Below are 13522 nucleotides of genomic sequence, written 5' to 3' on the forward strand. Positions count from 1 at the left end.
GAAACAAACTTTGATTTGTTTCCAATGTCAGCTCATGCTGGCTTGCCATGGCCAGGTCTTAGTATCTCCTCTCACCTCTACACTCCATGATAGTACATATTAACATAATGTTGGGAGATAGCAACATGTGGATTTACATTTATCAGCTCACTACTAATGATTTATTTCAACACATAGTCACCAAGGTAACCAACATAAAGGATTAAAAACACCTTGAGAGTGCATTGCTAGGTATTATATGACTCCATCTGCATAAAACACATTAACTCCAATATCAGGCCATTGGCCAGAATACATACATTCACTACCTATGCCCGAGTACAGAGAGGCTAAGAAATGTGACATAGCCCGATAGTAGTAAAGGCCCGTTTGACAACTGAAGAAAAGGCGCTATCAGCTCCTAACATCAAATTTCCCGCTACCTCCATGCAGAAGAAGTCTGCATGGGCTCCCATGAAAACACAGATAAAGTTGCATCTTACATAAAAGCAATGGAGGAATGTCAGTTATTTCAAATACAGAATAAAATGTATAGAAGTCGCTTATGAAAATTGTTTCGATTTTGAAAGTAATTCTATCTGTGTGAAGATGCTAATGGTTTTGATACATGTCCCTCCAAAACACATATGCTGAAATCTAATCACAGAGGCAATGGGTTCTTCTTTCATGGACTGGATCAGTCCTCTTTTAAGAGAGATTTCAGAAAACTGCCATGTTCATCCATGCTTTCTGCCACCCGAGCACCATTTGCCTACTCCAGAACATACAGCATCGTGATGCCATTCTTGAAAGCAGAGATACTCTATACTGACCAGACTCTAAATCTGCTGGTACCTTGGACCTCAAAAACGATGCACAACTTTGAAGAATAATTATCTAGTCTCAGGCATTTTGATCCATCAGCAGGAAAAGAGTTGGGTAGTGTGATTGTTTGTTAATAGTGATTTGCTTGAAGAATGAATAAAATGGGTCTTCAAAACTAGATTAAGTGACTAGACATAGCTAAATGCTAAAATGAAATAAAACAGAAACAAAGGACTGTACGGGAGTGTGAACAGTGGCATTCCCTCCATTTAGATGAGACAAGGAAGACTACATCCGGATGAAATCGGATCAGCAATGACTAATCACAAGAAGAAATGGGAGCATGAGCAAGCCAGTGGGTGAGTAGTCTAAGACACTCATGATTCCATAAAATAATGCTATAGTAGTCAAAACCACTATTCAGTTAGGGTGCCTCTTGTCCAAAAGTCTCAACGGTGACTCATTGTTGTGTTGAGATGGTGACAAAAAGGTGCCCTTTGGGGTCCAAATTTCGGTGATTTGCGGGTGAGTGTTAGGTGTTTGGGAGAAAGATGATAGCTGTTGTTAATTGGAAAATAAATAATCTAAGAAAGAAAAGGGGGAAATGAACAGCACAGAAAGTCTTCCTTTGGAGAAAGAGGAAAGATGAAGCCCAGAGAAGCAGGCTTGCTTTGCAGATAATCTGAAGAATGCTTGCTCTATGAGCCTGTGACTCTGCCTCCATGACCCAGTCTTGGCTAGAATGGGAAGCATTATTATTCTGATGTCATCTTGGCCAAATAATCAGGAAATACTGGCTTTACCCAAAGAAATGAAAAGACTGAGAAATGGAAGCAAAGCACTGCGTACGCAACAGATTTGGCTATATTATTTAGGCCTCATTTACTGCTTAATTCCGAATAGTTGCCTGCCACGATCTATTAATTCATTTGTTTGTCTTTCTCTTCTCTATTTATCCAGGCTATAACTCTTTGCATAGCTTCGCGTTTCTAGGGAAACATTTGAGTAGACTCTTTGCCTCTCCTTAGGTGCAGGAAGTGGCTACTTAAAGCGGTCGGTCAGCTAGCCCCAGAATCTGTAGTCCCCCAAGTATTTCACAATTTAGGTGAAGGTGACAGACAGCTTTAATTTCAGGGCCAGGCTGCTGATCTGGACGGTGATTCGCCCTTGGGGCGAGAGCGGGGGAGTGGGCGGTGAAGGTGGACAATAAAGCTCGCTCTCTACTAGGTTTGCGGCTTCTTCCTTAAGCAATCATTGCCATTTGTGGGCTGTATTTTATCTTAGTTACCACTAGATGGAAGTGGTTTCCGCAGATTTGTTTCCGAGGGTTCTGAGGCAAGCCTTTTTTTTTTACTGGCTCAAACTCGGGCAGGCTGGCGAGCTGCCTAGGGAACCCTGCTGGCTTCTCTCCGACGATTGGATGGAGCCTTGCAGAACAACCACTCAGAGGCTCAGCCTTTTCCTCCACCCTACCCCAGCCGGAGAATGCCATCCTGGAAATGAAGCTCAGGAGCAAACAGCAAGCAACCATCCCCCACTTTCAGAACCATGCTATTCCAATGGTGCTGCCCACACAGGATAGCATGCTGCCCCTCAGAAACCCTCTGAAGTCGGTGCGGATCCTGATGGCCTTGAGGTTTGGGCTTGACTTCCTGGGACAAGGCCTACCTGAGCCAGTGCAGGCAAAAATTTGTCCAGGAAGATAACCTCCCACATAATCTCACCTCCAGCTTTAGGCTCTTTTTAAACCTCATAGACTTCATGTCTTTCCCTCTAGCTGCCAACGCCCAATATCCCTTTTGGCTTCCCAGTTACGTTTCTTCCCCGTTCATTATCTGTCTGACTGTCCATTATCGGCTGTCTGACTTTGGCCAGGGTTCATATCTTTGAGCCTGGTTCGACATTGCTCCTGGAGGGGACAACTTGAAAACGCTGTTCTATGCGTCTGTACACTTATTTGATTGTTGCTGAAAATAGGGGTTGTGTGTTTTGTGCCCATAGCAGGCATTAGTAGTAGCTCTTCGCCAAGCCCAAGTGGCCTCATTAATACATCAGACAGTACTTGAAACCAGTGACTGGCTACCCCAACCTAAGAGCACTTCCCCTGAGCTGAAATAAAACTCCAATTTCTGTCATCTGAAAGTGGTTCCATCACCTCTGCTTTTATAAATGTGTTTCTGATGACAGCTTCATCAAAAAAAAAAAAAAAAAAAAAACGCAGGCAAGTAAGTAGTTCTCCACCAGAACAGTTTAGACACATTTTCAGTGTGTCCTTTTAAGACAATCATCCATTTAAATCACTCAATTTAGTAGGTGCACATACTAAGCTTAGAAACAGAGAGAAGTGGTCGGGAAACTAAAGGTATGCAGTCCCAGGAAGGGACAGCTGCCTGAGTGAGAAGTACAATGACAATCGTGAAATAGTCAATGAGAAACTCCAGGGGAGCAGTAGCGATGCTGGGTGTCCTTCATGGGGATGGAGAGGGCAAAAGGCAAGTCTGTCTTTGCACTTAAAGCTCAGCTCTCACTGGTTTTTCACATTTGTAAGCCATACAACCCATTATTTATAAGCGAAAGCCATTTAATGCGAATAAATTCTATTATTTAGAAGTTAAGAAAACATGTAAATCCTCCTCTGAGTACTGGTCATCAATGTCTGATAGCTCCTCATTTGAATAGCACAAGCATCCCACTTCTTGATTTGGCTTGTCTTCAGTTCCTGGATTACAGGCCCTCTTCCGTTAGGCTGTGGGTGTCTTCCCTAGCTACTCTTTTGTTCTTTTTAGCCTGCCCATTTTACTGTCGTTATTTTACTTCCTGCACAGACAATGTCCTCCATTACTGAAACTTATGCAATTGAATCTTCCACGTTAGCACTTTTGCCACAGGGATCAGCAACAGTGCCATAGAATTGACCTAATCCTGGGAAAATGGACATCTCGGTCACGGCATCTCTCTTCCCAGGTAAACTTTAATACATCTCCTGCAGATCAGAGAACCTGAAGAAAAGGATGTGGTTCCTTACAGTCACCCACTTTAGCAGCACATACAGTCACTCCAAAACTAATTTATCTATTATTCCTAATACTATCCAATGTCCAGGGTTTCTCTGACTGTATCTTATTTCCTTGTTTATAATTCAAATAAGGTCTATGTTAGAGCTGGTGATAATGGTTTCCAAAGGTCTCTTTTAATATAAAAGACCTCTCTCCTTCTTTCTCTCTCCATCTTTCTTTTCCATAAATAGATTTGTTGAAGGAACAGAGTCATTTTTCCTATTGCCTGAGCCCTGCACTTCGCTAGAGATATACATCTGCACTAGTATTGACTACTATCTTCCAACCATACAGTTTCTGTGACTCAATCATTGAGTCCAGGCTTTGTGTGATTCATAATTATTTGGTAAAACTACATAGGCAGGGATTAGGCTCTATGTGCTTAGCATGTCTGAAACCTCACAGTCAATCCCTGTCATAGTTTAAATCAACTTGATACAAACTTCACATACTCAGCCAAAGAGTAGTTTGCATCAGCTCAGATTGTGGGTATATCTGTCTGTGGGGCATTTTCTTAATTTCTGGTTGAAGTGAGAGGGCCCAGCCCCATGTGGGCAGCAACCCCTCCCCCCCCCGTGCAGGTGGACCTGGCCTGTATAATATATGTAGCTAGCAAACCACACAAAGGAAGGAAGGTAAGCAGAGTTCCCCTGTGCTCTCTGCTTCAGTTCCTGCCTCCAGGTTCCTGCTCTGAACACATATGCTGTCTTCCCCTGATGAATGACACTAACTGGTAAGCTAGTTCCCAAGTTGGTTTTGGTCATGTTATTTATCACAGCCACAGGAAACAAAGTAGCATGATCAAGAGCAGCAAAAAGTAATCACACGAGAACAAGTGTGAATGCCTTTGCATCCTTCTATTCTAATATGACTGATTGCATCCTGTGAAAATGAAATACTTATATCCTGTGACATCTGTAGAAATCAAAGATTCCTATTAGATCCAGAACAATTGCTTCTTGATTCTTCAATATAAAAAAATTTAAATATAATTATATTTTTGGTTCATTTGCCTAAACATCTGAGTTCAAAAACTATTTGAGGCCAATATGATACACCATTACTCCCAGGAGCTCCATGGGGTCACTATTTCACCGTTGTTAGAAGAAAGAAATGTCAATTCAGGACGTTCTGTTTGGGCCTTAATTGATGTTAGTCTTTTACATTTATTCCCAATTGACCTGTAACTCTAGGGGCCTGTGCATCGGGCAACAGAGGAGGTAAACACAGCTGGGTGGTGGTAAACACAGCTGGGTACATCTGTGAAGAAGGGTCAAAGGGGAAGAAGCAGAATGAGACCTGGAAAGGGGAAGAAGGGTCAGAATCGGTGAGGACAAAAGCTGACACAAGAAGGATTGAATTTTCACACCAGGTCAACCTACTGAGAAGAGCCCAAGGGAAAGGGAGAGTCTGTGATGATGAAGAAAAGCAATTCTTCTTAGAGGGCCTTAGCGGACATGCTGCGGTGGGTCTGCTGGACTACATGGTTGTTTGCACAGCCCCATCCCCCTGTTCCTCCCATGGCACAGGCAAGAGACTCTGCTCACTCAGCGGGAGTTCACAGAGGGATGTGGGTTTCCTCCATTCCTCGTTTTTTTTTTTTTTTCCATCCCAGCCACTGCAAACACTGCTTTCCCAGGGACCACCCTGGAGCTTCAGAGATGACCTCCCTGTTCTAGCCTCCAGCCCCCATTTACCGCCTATGGACAGGGCAGGCCACGGAGGCCCAACTAGACTTCAGTTGCCCAGTGGGATCATATAAGGCACAAGAAAGCAAAAAGGCATATGTATGCTTATAAACGAAATAGCAGGCAGTGGTGGTGATGACGGTGACTGTCAATAGTGTTAGCGTTGCGGAGGTGGTTGTGGTAATAGTGGAAATGGTTGTGGGGCTTAGAGTAGTACACTATCCCCCTCAGTCAGGCTAGCCTTATAAAGAAATTGTTTAGCTTATAGTCTTGGAGGATCAAGAGCATGCAACTGACTCCTGCACAGCTCTCACAAAGGTTTTCTTGGCTCTGTGACATCACGCAAGGCTGTTCATATTAGGAAGAGATGCAAAACAAGACACCAGAGGGAGTCTGGGGGTCACAGTATTTTTCCCCAGTCAATCTAAGGATCACTTACTATAAGCTATCTATGTATAGTCCTATTACCAAAACATCTATGAGTCAAGCCTCCAACATGTGGTTCTTAGAAAACAAACCACAACAGAGATGACATTGGCGAAGGTGATGATGGAAGTGATGGTGTTGGTGATAGTAAGCTTCCTAGTAATGCAGGAGATATTATAATGGCTGTGATGGTGTTGGTGATAGTAAGCTTCCTAGTAATGCAGGAGATATTATAATGGCCGTGATGGTGTTGGTGATAGTAAGCTTCCTAGTAATGCAGGAGATATTATAATGGCCGTGATGGTGTTGGTGATAGTAAGCTTCCTAGTAATGCAGGAGATATTATAATGGCCATGATGGTGTGAAAATGGTGACAGTGACGGTAGGCAATTCGTGGTATCTACTGAAGACTTACCATAAAGCACTGTAAGTGTACCCTATGATTAAATATACTTACTTCTCAGAATTCACATCTGAGCAGTACGCTGTCCCCATAGGGAGTGCCCTAGAGGAGCACCCATGGCTCATTCATGAGAAAAGAATCCCAGTCAATATCAAGAGGGCAATGGCACTATCAAAGCTACCAGCACTGCGAATAAGTTCTTACAACTAGTTAGAAAGGAGTTTGCTGAGTCTCAGTAGGGGTGTTCTCATTATATGATAACAAAGTATAAGAAGAAAAAAGATGCTAGGGTCTTTGAAAGCAAAAGTGAATGTGCTCCACTTAATATTTTGAGCATACTTGGTACCTACTGGGCAGGCAAACAGATATTCTGAAGTGTCCATCACCAACAAATATGAGTTTAAGAAAGTATGGTAAGTTAGAAACTGTATAACCAAAGTCTGCATTACTTCCTCAGGACACCATGAATTTCTCTGAGTGTTTGGACCAGTGCAGACATGTTTTCTCAATTTCTACAAGTCTCTGTTGGGAAAGAAGACCTGTCCAAAACACAGACACACTCAGCAGCACTCTTATGCTTCACCCTCTCGTTGGATCAAAAAAAAAAAAAATCTCATCTTCTATCTGAAACCAGACTGAGATGGGTGAGGTGAGAATTGCAACCAAGGTTAAAATAACACAATACACAATGAAATATTCACAACTGAGGTATTGAGTCTAGGAAAAAACATTCCAATTCTCAAATAGATAATGAGATCGGATGCTAAAATACTGTAGGAAAGCAAACAGTATCCAAAGGCTATGTATCTGTATCTGTACACTCTCCTACACACACACACCAGAGACGGCATTGTTTAAGGATGTAGTGCCCATGATACACTAGGGAGACAGTAAGTCAGCTACAGAACAGTACCCTCTTATTATTGTGTCTATGGTGGGAAGAGGAGGGAAATGGGGTTAGAAATTGAATACAGAATCCTGGATTCGGTGTAATATTTCATGGCCTCCCACCCTATTATTTCCACAGAACACAAATATTGCAAAGGAATGTCACACGGAGTCACTCAATAAAATGAGCAAGGTTCAGTTCCTGAACATGAACCTCCCCAACCAGACTCATAGCTGATGCTTTCCCATACCGTGTCTCTTTCAGTTTCACTCCTCCCGAAGCCCCAGATACATTGCCACTACTATACTGAGGATGTCCCACTCAGTGGAAGGACATCTAGAGGAGGACTTCGCCAGATTTTATACATTCACAAAACGTACAAAATAAGACACAAAATGACCCCCTACTTGTCCTGGTCTGATAGGAACAGAACAGTGTCTGTCACAGTGGCAGTGGCTGTCAATAAAATGGGACCATCTAATGGTAAGATATTACTATTCCCACACAGATAGTTTAATGGATGTGTGTGTGTGTGTGTGTGTGTGTGTGTGTGTGTGTGTATGTGTGTGTGTGTAAGAGAGGGACAGAGAAAGAGACAGAGAGAGATATAAAGGTCCCAAAAAACAGACTTGGAAGGAGAAGCCTTCACTTAGAGAACAGTGAATACCAGGAAAGTACAGAATCATTCTGTACTGCAAAAGGCACAAGTAATATGTTGTCGGTAAGATTTCTGTCAGTGGCAACATCAAAGTAAACCGACTTCCAAGAAGAATTCATTTGATTCAAAACAAGAAGGATTCACCGTGGCTCAGTTTCAGAAGCTTTATTTAATGGTCAACTGGTTTCGTGTTTCTGGGTCTATGGTGGGAACATCAAAGCGAGAGAACACGCCAGAGAAAAGAGAGAAGGGTATGGGATAGGGTACATCTTTCCGGGGCACACTCCAAGTGGTTTGCTCCCTCCAGTTTGACACCAGTAATGTCATGTTAGGAATTCATCAAGGGATTAATCCATTCAGCAAATCAGAGCCCTCATGAGCCGATCTTTCCCAAAGTCACTATGAACACTCCTTGTAGCAGGGACCAAGCCTTCAAAACATAAAAAAATATTAGGGGGAACACTTCATATGCAAACCATAAAACAATATGAATCCACTGGTTAGGCAAAATCTTCAGACCTATTATAAGGCCAAAAAAAAAAAAAGTATTCTTTCCTCTTTAAAGAGATTGGATTCCAAGGCAAATGTGGAAAGAAGATTAAACGCAGGTGATTTCAGAATATTCTGGAGTCTTCTGAGTAAAGGGCATACCCTTGCCTAGTTGGGATAAGGGCCAAGTACAATCAGTATACTTGCCTAAGGAGGCTGAAGAGCTGTTGTTCCTCATACCAAGACAGACAGACAGAACAGGCATGCCTGGCAGACGTCTCCTGCATTTGCTACTTCTGCAAGCATAATTGGTTTGCACTAATGCTTAACTTCGTAAATGCCTGCATACTAAGGAGGTAGAACAAGAGTTAGAGGCTAGACAAGGCCTGTCTCAGATGGTAAGTACACATTGGAGGTTGTAATCATCTAGTAGACAGTCTGTATCAGAGGGCCATCCCTGTGCTAGAGAAAGGGGATGTCCAGCTAAATGGTGGTTAGTGCCTCTTCATCATACCTTGCCTGTAATCCCTGGGCATATAAGATAAGGGTCTATTTATTTCCTGGTTTGCATATGGGTGTGGTCTAGCTATGTCTTCACATGTTAAGGTACCTTTGTTACCGTAATCCCATTCATGTGAGCTTACCTCCAAAAACCATCTCACTGGGTTGTAGGTTTCAACGTATGAGTTTTAGAGGGACACGGACATTTAAACCATAGCAACAACGATACGACCAATTTAACTTAGCTGAATTCCTTCTTTACACACCTGGTCACATTACAAGACTATATTGAGGCACTAAGGATTATGACTTTATCATATTAATCATAGGGAGCACAATCAGTTCATAACATTAATAATGTTCTATAGCATTAATGCTATATCAAGTTTATAACATTAATTACAGCCCATAACAATGATAATAATGCACTACTGCTATATAAAGTGATGATAAATACAAGGGGAAATAAAGTAAGGGCAAAGAATTAGGAAATACAATTTTATATATCTATTGGTAATAGGTCTCTCCAATAAGGTGGTTACAGGAAATGAAGTTACAGAGAAGATAATTTAGAGTAGAACAGAAAGGGGTACAGCCATGGAGCAGAGGATCTTCTCTGTGTCCCAAAGGCAGGCAGACTGGTCTCGGATTCTCAAGTTACTTTCTCAGCTTCCCTAGTGCTGGGACTACTTTAAAAGCTTATATTAAAGTGGGGGTACCAACATGAAGTGGGGGCATACAAACAGGCAGGGCTAAGTCAAAGGTGACAGCAAGGACATGCGCTGAACTACTCACAAGAGGGTTAGACAGGACACCACCTACAAAGCCGGCTCCTGATAGAGAATCCAACCTTGAAGCAAACCCCATAGACCCTCATAGTAGGTATTTACATAAAAATATACCTTCAGTTTTAGAAGATCTACCCAGACAAGCTTTCTGTTTCTAACACAAAGTATCCATCACTCGTGTGTAGGAGAAAAACAAGGGGATTTTAATTAGCTTGATATCAGCAAACACTTCAGTGATGAAGTATTTGTCATCATCAATCACCACAGGCAAACAAATTTTCTTCTATTTACCAGTCAAATAAGACAAGTCTAATAAAATACTGAAGATGATCATGCTGAAGAGTCAGGGCTCTTTTAAGAATGGTATGTGAGGGGCTGACTCTGGTGGCGTCAGATTTGCCCTTAGGAACAGTCACAGCAGACCAAGCAAATAGGGAGATTAGAAATCCGATGTGTTCAGAGTGGGTGGAAAGATTGTTCTTTACCTGCCATTTGCGCCACCATTTACTTATTGTGTTTGCTCAAATGATAGGCAAAGTATATCCTATTGTTTCTCCAGGAGTTGAGTGCCTATCTGCAAATTCTACGAGAACATGGTCAAGCACGATCTTTCTATCGTTTGAGAAAAAACAGAGCAAGGTCACAGTATGACGAAGGGCCCTGACACCTTCTGGAGCTTTCTGCACCCTGATATAATCCATTACAAAGGACATTTAGAGAAGATAAGAGGAACAAATTTCCACAGCCGCATCCCCTCTGAGGTCACATGGAAGGAGCGAACAAAAAGGCGTAATATGAAATGACAAGTTAAACATGGGTGAGAAAGGGACAAAAGCAAACGAGAAAATCTCACAATTACATTTTGATTGATCATTCATGAATAAAGAAAAGAAACTGATTTATGCAAGATCCTGGGCCACGAGCAATTTTCTGAGCCAGGGAGTGGCAAGCAACTAGGCCCCTCTCCTCCCAAGACATAGTCCTGCAGCCTTAGGGAGCAGGCCCTGCTCATGTGTCTCCGTACTGTGCAGCAGGGGCCTCCCAACACCAGCACCTGTGTTTATTTTCACAGTGAATGGAAAGGGCAAGGCAGCCTCACACCCAGATAGAGCCCCCCCCCACCCTTGTTCTAGTGACCTGGGGGGCTGACATCTGCACGGGACAAGATGAAAACCAGGCGAAAGCGAACCATACATTCCCTCCAGCAATAAGACCTGAGCTTAGAGAGTGATAAAATATACAGAAATCAAAGACTCTAGCAGACAAATTAAACCTTATTTTCTTGAACACTTCAAAGACCCTGGTGAGAGCATGAAAACGAACCATTTATGTTTGTTTGCTTTCCCCTGGAGGCTCAGAGACAGACATTTCCCTTGTACTCTGAACACTTGACCTTGATCTACTCCCCAGCTGTGCTTCCGCTTCACGTCCTCGTCCAATTAGAAACCTGTAGCTTGGTGCAGCCTCTCCCGAGATGCCCTTCAGCCAGGTGGAAATTTCCAGCATTCCGCAAGGCAGAGATGATCTATGCATGGAGTACAGTCACATGTTTTTGTTTGCAGAGGTTGTGTTCAAACCTCAGGGGATGTCTGAGACCTCAGATTTGCTAAGGTTTCTACTGGCTGTTTTGTCCCTGTGTAGTTGTCACTTGGTTTCTGAGGGTCACTGGCTATAGAGTACCCGACAGTGACCAAAGTCAAAGATGCTTAAGTCCCTTTCATCAAACTGCAGAGTATTTGCTTGTAAGCCACCAGTATCGTGCTACGTCCTCTAAATCATCTGTAGATGGCTTACAACACCGACGATAGTGTGTAAGTAGCTGTTAATCTTACTCTTAGAGAATATTGAAAGGAGAGAAGTCAGTACGTGTTTAGTATGGATGACATTTTTTTGCAAGTATTTTCTACCTATGGTTGGCTGAATCTGTGGATACAGAACTTGCAAGTCTGAAAGGCTGACTATATATTCATATCTATTAAAAGGTGTAATTTATACATTTGGCACAGTAAAATATTTATGACAATAATAATAAAAAATAAAACAAATAGTTTAATCCTTCGCCAAAAGAAAGTATTTCAAACCTATATAGATTATTTCTATAATGTTCCAAATACCTATAATATGAAAATACCTACTTAGTCAGTAAGACTATGGCTTATTGAAACCACAGGGGGAAAAAAAAAACATGGGTGAGGAGAGAATAGCGTACTTACATAGCATTATATGCCCTTCCCGATTACACATGTGGTAAGCAAGCACTCTGCCACTAAGCTACATCTGGAGTACTGGTGTTTCGGGTGTTGAAATTAATACTGAATCTTGTAGAATTAGATAAATGTTTTAGATCCATCTCAGGATTTACTTCAGTTCAGTTTTAATAGTTATCATCCTAAGTGTCAATGATAGACATTAAAAGCTGAATCCTTTCTCATTTGTATAGATGAAGAAAATGCAGAAGCAAAGCTGAGGCTTCAAGATCCAGTGGTTACTCAAATGCCAACAAAGGCTAGGCGCATGCTGGTGTGGGAGGGTAGGGAAGCCTGCTTCCTGTACTGCTGTTCCTCTAGGAGCAAGAGTATGGAGTACTCAAGGCCAAAGGGAAATGGGCTGCATTGAGAATTTAAACCAAGGTCACTTGGCCCCATCGCGTGTCTTTGTTTCATGTTCAAATAGACAGAGAACGGTTGAAGAGATAACTCAGTCAAGTACTTGCCAAACAGTTGAGGACCTGAACTTGATCCCCAGAAGCCATGACAAAAGAAAAGCCAGGTTCCAGGACACTCATTTGTAATCCTAGCACTAGATGTGCAAAACCGGTAGATACTTAGGAATTAATAGACAGCCAACCTAGAGTGAGCTTCAGGTCAAGGAGAGACCCTGGCTGAGAAAGAGATGTAAATGTCCCCAGAGCAACATCTGAAGTTGACCTTTGGCTCCCCATGTAAACCCTTGTGATCACAACACTATATGTACACAAGCATTTGAAAATAAAATAATAAGAAAGAGAAATGTAAAACTTACGCATTAGTCTATGTTCTATTAGTTATAGTTTTTATAATTAGATATAATTGAATTTTTAAATAAATACATATTTCCCTAAAACTGATCCCAAAAGAAATGGAACTCTTAATCAAAACCACTTACCACAGAAGAGACGTGTAAAATATGCTTCTTTATAATAAAAACTATGATCACACACACACACATATACACGTACACACGCACATAAAGAAATGAATGACCGATATAGTAGGACTTTAAGTAGACAAGGATACCACAGCAAATCCAGTATCTAGACAATGCCTGGTGAAGAAATTGGTCAACAAAAGGAGGGAATTAAGATTCAAATAAACAGTTGACAAGCATATAGTTCTAGTAAGTATAAGCTTTGTCTGTGATAGAGGTCATAGCCATTTGCATAGGCCCTCTCACAGATGCCTTACTATTATCTGAGTCCAAGGTCTTATTCTCAGCATGTCAAATATAGCCTACCACAGATTTGATCAAAGACAATGATTTGCATTAACTGAATTTACAAGAGTCGCATGTAGAAATTAGACTGTGCTTTGCCTTAATTGTGATGAGCAGACATCATCAGGGAACGGAATGAAATCTACAGTGAGATCTCTGTTCATACAAGCCATCAGAGCTGCAGTAGAAAAAAGTGTCCATACCAAGTATTGGTATCTATGCTAGCAGGAAACCCCGCTCAGTGTTGCCAGCGGCACAATATAAGGAACTCTCGTCAGAAACCTACTCAGATGAACCTAGGATTTTTAAATTGAACCACAGGAAAGAAGAGCATCAGGGCAAGCCAGAA

The sequence above is a fragment of the Microtus oregoni genome, unplaced genomic scaffold (assembly GCF_018167655.1).
Source record: "Microtus oregoni isolate MIOR12 unplaced genomic scaffold, Mior012 000019F_ref0000042, whole genome shotgun sequence".
Classification (NCBI taxonomy): Eukaryota; Metazoa; Chordata; class Mammalia; order Rodentia; family Cricetidae; genus Microtus; species Microtus oregoni.